Genomic DNA, 11053 nt, shown 5'->3' with positions numbered 1-11053 from the left:
TCAGCAGCACTCCCAGCAACTGCCCCATCTGCCCCTGGAGTGGGGCTGCTCCCAGCAGCACCTTGCTGCTCTGGCATTCCCAGCTACTCCTCTGGGATCAACGTTTTCCTTAGCTGGGGGTGGCTCAGTGAATTCAAGCCTCACAGGACACCTGAGCTGTCAGTGTGGACCTAGCAATGGGGTTCATCACAGCACGCTGGAGGGTTGGGGGCAGGACCAAAAATCACAGAATCACAGAGGGGTGTGGGTTGGAAGGGACCTCTGGTGATCATCTAGTCCTGCCAGAGCAGGATCCCCTAGAGCAGATCCCACAGGAACACGTCCAGGGTTGGAAAGTCTCCAGGGATGGAGACTCCACAGCCTCCCTGGGCAGCCTGTCCCAGGGCTCTGTCACCCTCAGAGTCAAGAAGGATTTTCTCACATTCAGGTCCAACCTCCTGTGCCCCAGTTTGTGCCCATTGCCCCTTGTCCAGTCACTGGGCACCACTGGGAAGAGTCTGGCCCCATCCTCCTGACACCCCCTGGAGATATTGCCCAGCACTGATCAGATCCCCCCTCAGCCTCCTTTTCTCCAGCTGAGCAGCCCCAGCTCTCCCAGCCTTTCCTCACAGGCAGATGCTCCAGTCAGTTCCTTCTTCATCTCAGTGGCCTGTACTGGACTCCCCAGGAGCTCCTTGTCCTTCATGAACTGGTGAGCCCAGAACTGCACATAGTGCTCCAGATGGGGCCTCACCAGGGCAGAACAGAGGAAATGATGGGGAAGGCTTCAATCTGGGGTGTCAGGAAGGAGACACCTGGATAGAGAAGCTTCAAAGCCACAGCTCCAAGGGCAGATTTGGAGCAGACACATTACCAGAGGGAGATGACACTGTTTAGCCAATATTCTTTTGCCCTAGCACGGGGGCTGTAGAGTTCTGATGTGCTACATTTTTATACTAGGCTTGACTGCACAGCATGGGACTGCAGATTAACAGTGCAGCAAGCTTTTGTCATTGTAATGATGTCTACTAGATGCTAAATGCATCCTTCTTTGGCATGAAAATATTTATGGGTATTCCCTTCCTAAGAGGGCTTATCAGCAGAGGCTGCTTGAAGGGAACATTATCCAATTTGTCTGATCACTCCTACACAAACTTCTTTCATGCTTTGCAAATAGGAGTGGCCAGAGAACCCTGGGAGGCAGGATGGCCTGGAGACCTCCCTGCTCAGTGGGGAAAAGGAGTCACCAGGAGGAGCCAAGGTGTGAGGGGATGCCCTGGGTATTTGCCCTGTGGAGTTTCATGCTCACTTTTGGGTCTCGTTTCTTGCCAGCAGCTCTGAGAGGACGAAGCTGTCTCTTCCAAATGAAATAGCTTCCCAGTTTCTCTCTCCCTTCTCCAAAATGGCTGCATCGAGTGGCAAAAAATAGGTGTTTAATTTGAAAACGTTTCTCTTCACTTTATTTGGAAGTGTCCTCAGCCATGCACCAGCTGTGGCTGAGCCATTTGTAGTTTATAGCCCTGAAATGAATTGGTTTAGTGCCTGTTGCTGGAAGGGGTTATCCAGTGAGTGATCATCTCTGACTGCTGTGCTTTCTGTGGCAGGGTTTGGCTCCCTGCTGGAGTCCCCCAGCCTCTGGGATGAGAGGAAAGGGGCACATGGCTGCAGTGGCATTGCCAGTCTCTGGTTCCCCTGTGGTGCTCAGTGAAGCTGGAGGACCAGGAGGTTTGGGTTTGCCCTCTGTCCTGCCCTTGGGGAGGTGACCAGATGGCAGTGGCAAATTGTTGGTGCGAGACCTGTGTATCCTGCAGCCTCTCCCCATTATGTCTGGACCCAGACTGAGTGTCTGTGGACACTTAAGAAAATTAATAATGCCAAATCCAGCCTCAGACTTGCAGAATTCTTTCCCCCTGAACTTTGTATCTCAGTAGCTCCTCTAGTCCCAGAGAAAGGCAGACTAAGTCTTTACCTCCTCATTCCTATCATGCCTCCTTTGCATCACTCCTCTCCAAAACAGTGCTTCCTTCCCACTGGAGGTGTGTTCTCCATGGAGTTCCCCTGCTTTCAGCTTGCTCCTGCTCCCTGCTGCTTGTTTGGAGCAAAATTTATTACAACATCAATAATGTGACTTGTATACAAGGCCTGGCAGTGCCACAAGCACGCGCTCGGTGTAAATCATCAGCATCAGCACCCTGGTAATTGCCCTATAAACTGGAAGGAATTATTTTGCTGTCTGCAGCAATGAAACTTTCCCTTCTACCTGTGCAAGTGGGTATTGCTGACATGTACACTCATCATACTTCTGCTCCTACACGCACTTGGACCTCCAGCTCTCTCCCTCATGCTCCCTCTTGCACAGACACGCAGCAGCTCCATGGCACCCAGGCCCTGCCACGTGCACACATCTCTGCTTCACCCACACACGAGTTACTCTGTGCACACTCATGGGTACCAGCACTCTCAGACGTTCACAGTCTTTCTAGGTATTATCTGAAACACTCACCTTTCCATCCCAATTGTTCCTCCTTAGATATCCTCACAGAAACCAAAGCTTTTGCCCCCCACAAGCTCAGAAATGCTGCAGGCAGCCCTATCACCCTTATGCCCACCTCTCTATCCTTCACTGCCCGCTGTCCTGGCATAGTTCTGTGCTGTCAGCTTCATGTTATCTTTCCCACAGTCTGCAACACAGAAACATCCATATTCATTTGTACTTTCTGACACAGGGCCCAGCCCTGCTCCCCCCTGCAGGAACCCTGTCCCTGCAGACATGCCCCAGCTTCTTCCCTCCACACATCTGCACACCCGTGCCTGCACACCCTCTTTTTGGAGTCCTCTTTTTCTTTCCTCCTGGCACCAGGCCCATTGAATCACACAGAGAATCACAGAAGTTACCTTGGTTGGAGAAGACTTTAAAGATCATCGAGTCCTACCTCACATTGACAAGTCCATTGCTCCCTCTCTCCCTCTTTGCCATTTCTAAGCACTTTCTGACTCCCATTCTAGTGCTGTGCAACTGCCAACCCCAGGCAGTGGCTTTCATGCCACGTTGTGATAAATCTAGTTTATCCCAATTTATGAGGGTTTGCACAATTCATTTAGAGCTGAATGCACCCACCCCATTTCCCTGCAGAATCTGTTGCCTTCAACTCTCATCTTCTTCACCACCCTCCCAAGTCAAATCTCCAGATGAAGTGCAAGCAGAACAAGAATATCCTGCCTTTCTTTTGTGCCTTCCCCTCTAAAGGATCCCAGAACCACATTTACAGCAGAGTGGCTGCCTACACCTGCCCCTGAGTGCAGTGGGAGGGAGCTGTGAGGTTGGCAGGTACCCAGTGAGGCTGAAGGCCACAAGCTTCCCTCCTCCTCCTCCAACTGACCCATCTCCCAGGGGAAGGACTGTGCAGGTCTAGCTGACCTTGGCCAGTCCCTTATCATGCTGCTGGTTTCTGGGCCTGAGCTGAGTGTGCTGCTTTGGGTAACAACCACTGCCCCTGCTGCTGTTCCCTGGAGGTTCCCATGCGAGTGCTGTCCCAGCCAGACCCTCCTCAGCATCTCCACTGCAGAGAAGTGCCTCTGTGGGGCATGAACAGGAGGCCCCTGCAAGGCTTTAGGGGTGAAAAAAGGGATTCCTGTGAGTTGTCCTGCAGGGAGGAGGAAGGAGGGCAAGAGCTGGTTCCTCTGCCAAGTGTGGCTGAGCAACGTGATGCACACCTGGCCCTGGCTGTGGCAGCACATCCTGCCTGTTGTGATCTGGGAAGAATCCAACAAAACCAGCACTCCTTGACACCCTCCTTCCCCTCGCCAGTCACGAACTTGAGCAGCCTGCTGTGTACCCAAAGGATTCAGTGATTTAGCAAGGAACGGGAGCAAGCCTCATCTCGTTCCTGGGGCAAAAAGCCAGAGAGTGGTGCATGTACGTGATGGAGGAGCCTGAGAGCGTTTCCAGGGAGTACCAGCCAAGCTGACCAGGGGACAGGTCCAATCCACAGCTGTGCTAGACCTGTGCCAGGAGCAGGCACAGCTGTGGTGGCAGCAGTTGAGTCACCCAGACACCACATCCCCACGGTGAAGGGAGTTTCTTCATGGCCAAATGAAACGAGGGCTCCACAGTCCATCACCCCTTGGCTAAAACCTGGGGGAAGGAAGGAGCAGCGAGTGTGCCAAGCGTGGGACACAGAAATGCATCTTCTCAGACCAGGATTGAGAGCAGCAAACTCTGTTGCTATGGTTACGGAGCAGTTACCCATCACGCCCCATCTCACATCACTAACTCTGCCACTTAATTAACTGATGGCTCGTTATTTCCCAAAATGAGCTCCTCCATCCTCCTGCTTGCCTGAAATTCAGCTCTCAGATGCTCTCCACAGAGCAGCCCTGTCTGGCTCTAGCACCCTGTGTTTGGTTTGAAATTCACGTGCCCCTCAGCAAGGATTAGGAAGAGCAGGAGACAAACCCCAGGACTGACAGAGGGATCCAAAGGGAAGAAGTTTTCCTTTGGGGACTTCATCCCCTTTTCAGCCAGGATGAAGTAAACAGGATCACATCAACACAGCTCAGCACAGAACTCTTGTCTTTTCATTTCCAATGCCCTCAGCATCTGTCTCACTGCAGACTTCTGCTGGCTAAATGTCACTGGGCCCTGTCCTTCCATTATCTGCCCAGGGATACACAGAAAAGGGTCGTACCAAGATGAACTGAAAGGAGGGTTGTGATTAGTTATGTTCATAAAACATTACCTTACTATTGGCTGATACTTGTACTGCTTCCTCAAACCAATGGGTTCACCCAGCTGAGGCCTGCAGGCTTGGTGGGCAGCACTCTGAACCACCCCTTGTGGAGGAAAGGTTTGAGACCTGCAGAATTTACATGGGAATCCTTTGTCTCCTGTGAAGGATGGGGAAGAAGCTCCATGCCAGGGGGTGAGGCAGGGAAAAGATATTGCCCCAGGCCTGGGAGGAGGAAGGTTTTATGTTGTGTTTTTTTTTTGTCAAGGGAAGACTCTAATCCTACGTGTTCTCTGTTTCCTTTGCCTTTGCCCTTTGAATGTAGCATTTCCTCCTTTAGCCTCAGTCCTTGAAAATCAGCCTTTCCTGCATGGCTGCTAACATCTCTCCCTGACCCTTAATCTCTCTGCTGCTGCTGCCTCCCATTAGCATCTCCCTGTGTGAGGCTGAACAAATCCAGACCCAAAAATAAATAAATAAAGGGGTTTAAGGAACTAGTTGTCAACTGAAAGTCAAACACTGCCCTGCAGATCATTGCTTTGCGCAGCTCTCACTGCTGCTTCATCCAGCTGCAAATTCTTAACAGGGGCTCAATTGCAGGAGGTGATCCTGGGGTGGGAGAGGTAGCTTAGCTGTCACGTGTAGGTAAAGGTGAGACTGCCACAGTGATAGTCCTCTGATGAAGATCTGGAATAAGCAGGGTGTTTTACTGAGGAATGCTCCCCAAAGGCATAGCTCTAGGACCTGTGGAAACCAAGGGCAAAAGGAGCAAGTGCTGAGTTAGTCTGTGGTGTTTGAGAGGTGGGCTGAGATCAGCGTGTGGAGGTTGCCTTCCTCCAGAAGAGGATGCTCCTGAACTGGGAAGGCTGCTTGTTCACCCTCACTGGATGATGAGAGTCTCCTGTTTGGTAGGGTGAGAGAACCTGTGTGAAAGGCAGTGAGGCAGGGGGGGAGGATGAGTTAGCACCCTGAACTCCTTACCAGTTTGTCAGTGTAGGGAGAGGGCTCAGTGGCTGCCATGTCATAGTATGGAGTCTGCAGAGGGAGCTTCTGGAGTTCCTCCTCGTGTTTCATGTCTAAGTGAACAACCTGTAACAGAGGAGAGAGAAGAGGGATGAGGAGAGCAAGTACTAACCCTTGCTTGGGGCAACACCTGCTTCAGGGGACAACACCACAAGCTGCCACCATGAGGGGCAGGTTATCTTACCTTCTCCCTTGCTCCTCCTGTACTATTGGCCCCTTGCTCTCTTTCTTTCATTCTCACAACCCTCACTACCACCCATGACATTCAAAATGGTGGGGATGCTGCAAGGTCCTCACACCTTGGGAGCCCATCTGAACACCACCATGTTTAGAATTTAATCCCCACAAAATCAACATCCAAATGACAACTTTCAATTCGTGCCAATCCTTGGGAATTCTGGGCAGACAAGTCCTTCCCTTCTGCCCCTCAAACCAAAGCCTTGGACTTCTTTGCTCTTGTAAACCTGGTTTTCCAAAATTTAAGCCCTGCAGACACTGCTTGGAATCAGTTTTCCTTTCCAGAGGAAGGAACTTGCAGCTGGGCTGGGGAGCCATACCTGGATGTCTTCTGCAGTCAGGTGGCTTTTCATCTCCTGTTTCCTCCTTGGTGGAGGGGCAGGTTTGTGGGATGGAGGCAAGTCAATTCTGCAGATAAAGAAGAGGCTGCTGATAAGAGAGCAAGAGAGAGAGGTCTGCTTATTTTGATGAGCCATAACGAGATGGATCCGGCAAGTGCTGAAAATTTGCTTCTGTTTGTCACCAAACTGCCAATATAATCATAAAGATTATTCTTAGTAACTCTCCCCCTGCCCTCTTTCTCACCCCCATTAGAATTGTTAATAAACTCCCTCCTTGCATTCTATTCCTAATTCCAAGCAAACCCCCAGGTCAGACTGCAGATCCCCGGGGTGCAGCTGGGATACCTGTCTCCCTGCATTGCTTTGGAACAGCCCCAGATCATCCCATGGGAAGCAGCCCATTTTATGGCTGTAGGGTGGCAGGAGGTGTCTGGTACTGGTCCCTGCAAATCAACAAGGTGATGTCACCCCTAACCCAGGAGCTTCTCTGGAATGGTAGCCTATGCCATGGGCTTCCAAGTAGGCCTTGGAATCTTCCTCATAGAGTTTTATCCCTGACCCCCAGTCAGGGGATCAGCTTTTGCCCCAGAGCATAAGGACTGGCAGCCATGGTAATCCTCCCCTAGAGACTGTCTCTGCACATTCTGTTCACATGCACAGATGTGCCTAATCCTTTTACAAAACTTATTAAAACTCTGATCCACTAATTAGCTGGCTCCTCCTCCCCTCCCTCTCTACCAACTTCGCCTAACCTTCTGATAGAGATGGAGAAAAGGAGGCTGAGGGGGGAGCTGATCAGTGCTGGTCAATATCTCCAGGGGGTGTCAGGAGGATGGGACCAGGCTCTTCCCAGTGGTGCCCAGTGACAGGACAAGGGGCAATGGGCACAAACTGGAGCACAGGAGGTTGGACCTGGATATGAGAAAATACTTGTTGACTCTGAGGGTACCAGAGCCCTGGGACAGGCTGCCCAGGGAGGCTGTGGAGTCTCCATCCCTGGGGACATTCCAAGCCTGGATGTGTTCCTGTGGGATCTGCTCTAGGGGATCCTGCTCTAGCAGGGAGGTTGGACTAGATGATCTCCAGAGGCCCCTTCCAACCCATTCTGTGATTCTGTGATTCTGTGGTTCTATGGTTCTGTGACTTTCCTTGGCAACTGATGGATTCCAGCATGGAACCAGAGTGGATGGGTGAGGGAGAGATTAAAACGGGTCCCTGAGGCTCTGCAAAACATTGACTTTATGGCTCTACAGAAAAGAAATGCTATTAACTTTGGGAGGCTTTAGAGCAGGCTCCACAATAGAGGCAGCACCTCTGCAGACTAGAGCACCATTGTGGTTCTATTCTCAGCTAAAGTGGCTCTTCCCTGTGCCTGCATGAAGGGCCATTGTGGGAAGTGGATTGTCTGAATGCATCTCTATCACAGGGCAGATGCTGTTGATGCAGTTTCAGCTTGTGGTGCTATTTTTTTTTGTGTTGGTGTTTGTGTGTCTTTCTGCCTCCCCTCCTGCTCTCTCCAGGTCTCTTCCCTCCCTCTCCCGCTATCCTCCAGTGCCCTCTCTCAAATGGGATTAAATGGAGCACAAAATGTGGCCAAGATGCAACAAAAATGAGGTGTGGGGAGGGGCTGTGGAAGAAAAAAAGCAACTTGTGGCCTTTGGGCTTTCTGTGAGGTGGGAGGGGATGCTCTTGTGAAGAGACAGACAAGACAGAGCCTTTCAGGCAGGGCCCAGGGTAAATATTTCTGAAGAGGTTTCTGTCCATGCTGCACAGGCTGAACTCCACACCACTGAATTCCCTGCCTGGGGTCTGTGCTGCACAGTGTAGGGCAGAGCAAAACCATTCCCTGTCAAAGAGGAGCCCCTGGACTGTCCCCTCTCCCTGCTCTTGTTTGCCAGGGTTCATGTCCTCAGGCTGGCACCACGCTGGCAAAGCTGGAGTGCTGAGTGGGGGGGAATCCTTTCTAGACTCTCTTGGTACCTACAGAGGTGCTCAGGGTCCCTCAGAACCCCCCTCCCTGGTGACAGAATGTGATTCAGGCTAAAACAAGAGCCCGAAACCATTTCTCTGGAAAAGGAAGAGGAGGATCCTCTCCTGGGGAGGTGGGACTGGCACCCAGCCCTGCACCTGCCCGGGGAACATCCTGGTGCTTCAAGTTTCCACTTAAGCCTTGGGATAAAGGCTTGAAAAATAGGAGAGAGCAGGGTGGAAAGCGCTGGAGGGGGAGAGGGGGGTTGGTCAAGGGGGGGGACGAGAGTCAGAGACGGGAAGAAGTGGCAGGAGAAGCCCGTGGGGTGCCGAGCTCCTCCTGCCTGCAGGAAGCAGGGGGGGCCGCGGCTGCTCCCCGCCTGCTGCCCCGTCCAGCCGCACCGATCCCGCCGGCTCCTGCCCTACTCACAGGTCATTGTCGCCTTCGGTGCGGCTCTTTTGTTGCCGCCTGTAGACGATGAGGACGGTGACAGCCACGAGGAGGATGAGGGCTGCGGCGACGGCTCCTCCGACGATCCCAATGATGCCTCCCGGGGCACCCTGAGGTAGAGGCTTATCTGCAAGACACGGGGGAGCAGAGGAGAGGGTTAGAGCACCAGGGAATGGATCTTAAGGTGCAAAGAGCAGGAGGAGCACGGAGCCAAGATGCCAACGCTGTTCCTAAACTGTCTCAGCTTCACACTGAGGGAGATCACACTGATGTGGAGCAGTCAGAGCCCAAGAGGAACAGAAACCTGTGGCTACAACTGCAGCCCCCTGTGTCTCCAAGAGCTCGCTGCTTCCTTCCTCTGTTCTGCAGTTTCCCCATCGATCAGGTGGCTGTTCCTGGGTCCTTTGTTCTGCCCTCGAAGAAGGAAGGGTTTGGGGAATCAAAGGGCTTCCAAGCAGCCACCTTATGTGGTGCAGAGGGACTCAGGTGGACCTGCTCTTTGCTATCATTTCGTTCTCCTGAAAGCTTTCTGCAGGGCTTGGTCACAGTGTCTTCACTGAATTCCTGGTGCTGTTAATGTAGACCTTAGAGGAGCTGAGGACCAATGCTCAGTTTATCAAGTTGGAGCAGAGGTACATGCAGCCCTAAACCTCACCAAAAAAGATGTCCTGAGGGTAGGATTTAGGGGCAGGGGGAAGATATACATGGTATCTTGCATCTTCATCTCCTGCTTGCCCCATGGCTGAAGAGCTCTGTGACTTGGGCCAGCTCCTGGGTGACTAACATGGACCTCATTCAAAGGAAACCTGTCCCATGGGCCTGATGGGAAAGTGCTTTGAAACGCACGATAAAAGGATTTAATTTGCTCTACCTTCCAACCTAATTAAACTTGAAAACTAGCTAATTGGTACTTTGTACTTACAGCTTTGCAGTGATGAAAGAAGGAGATAATTGGAATGGAGGAAGAAGGAGGAGGAGAAGAAGGAAAAGAAATTCAGGGGAGGGGAGCGAGGCAGGGATGAGGGAACAATGTGCTTTGTAGGACTTGTCTGTCACACCTAATTTTTGTACTTTTATTAATGTTCTGGCTACTGGCTGCTCTTAGAGACTAGATACTGGACTATATGGACCTTATTCTGCAAAAATTACGGCTTTGGGTATCATAGAGGTAGCCAGTATCTCCACTAAACCACCCACCCCCAAAGCCTCAACATCATACCCGCTTTACATGTGGGCATGGTTAGAAAATGTAGATGCACTGATTCCCAAACCACATAGAACAACTTATACAGGACTTTTCAGGGTGGAAAGCTACCACTTACTCCCACCTCACATCCATAGATGCAGCACTTGCCTAACTCACAGGCTGGGCCCCCTGGAATCCCCCATTCCATGTGCCATTGCAGAACTGGCTGCGCTGAATTGTGGCCAAGAGCCTGTTCCCAGATCCCGCCTCACAGCCAGCCTCCCTCACCTTTCAGCTTTGCTGCCTCTCATCCAGGAGTGAACTGAGATGTAGAAACACTTCCCAGGGAAGTCCCCTCTCTGGTCAATACCAACAAGTTGCAGAGCAGAGACCTGGCATGTTTCCTGTATCACTACAAAACCCTTGAACTCCCAGCGCCCTGCTGAGACGCTGCTACCAGTGAAGCCTCTGCCCTGGGAACTGAACTGACACTGATTCCCCATCCCTCTCCAGGCAAACCTCCTTTCCTCTTGCCTTATAAAGACACCCCAGAGCTTCCATCACTCAGCATCCCACACCCTGCCTTCCACACTTCCTTAATTAAGAGCTCAGAGCTGTGTGACCTGGAGTGGCAGGTTGCTGCAGTCGTCAGAACGTGAGGCTCTGCTCCCCACTGTCCTCAGCAGTGACAGGCACTTGTCTTTCTCTTCCCTTCTCCATGAGCCACATTATCTTGTAAATAATATTTCTGCCTTGAGACAGCTCCCTTCCAGCCATGCTCAGGCAGACAGCTGACATGTGGCAATCCAAACCCCTGCACAGCATTTGAGGTTGTGGCAGGAGCACCGACTGGAAAGAATCTTCCATGGGGAATATCCATGATGAATTGTCCCCTAATGGCTCTCTGGGTGGCAGGTAGTGAGCCCAGAACATCAGCCTCCTGCTGCTGCTGTAAATCAGGAGGTGTGTATGTGTGTGGGTGTGTGGGGGGCGGAAGAGGCTGGGAGGAGAAAGAGGGAAAGGGAAATAAAGAAATGAAGCTAAAATGAACCTCCAGGAGCTTGGACAGGGCTGTGCAGCAGCAGGAAGGGGCCAGGAAGATAGGAAGAGGGGAAAATGCAGCTCTGAGTTTGCAGAAGAG

The sequence above is a fragment of the Apus apus genome, chromosome 22 (assembly GCF_020740795.1).
Source record: "Apus apus isolate bApuApu2 chromosome 22, bApuApu2.pri.cur, whole genome shotgun sequence".
In the NCBI taxonomy this organism is placed as follows: domain Eukaryota; kingdom Metazoa; phylum Chordata; class Aves; order Apodiformes; family Apodidae; genus Apus; species Apus apus.
This window is presented reverse-complemented; position numbering follows the sequence as displayed.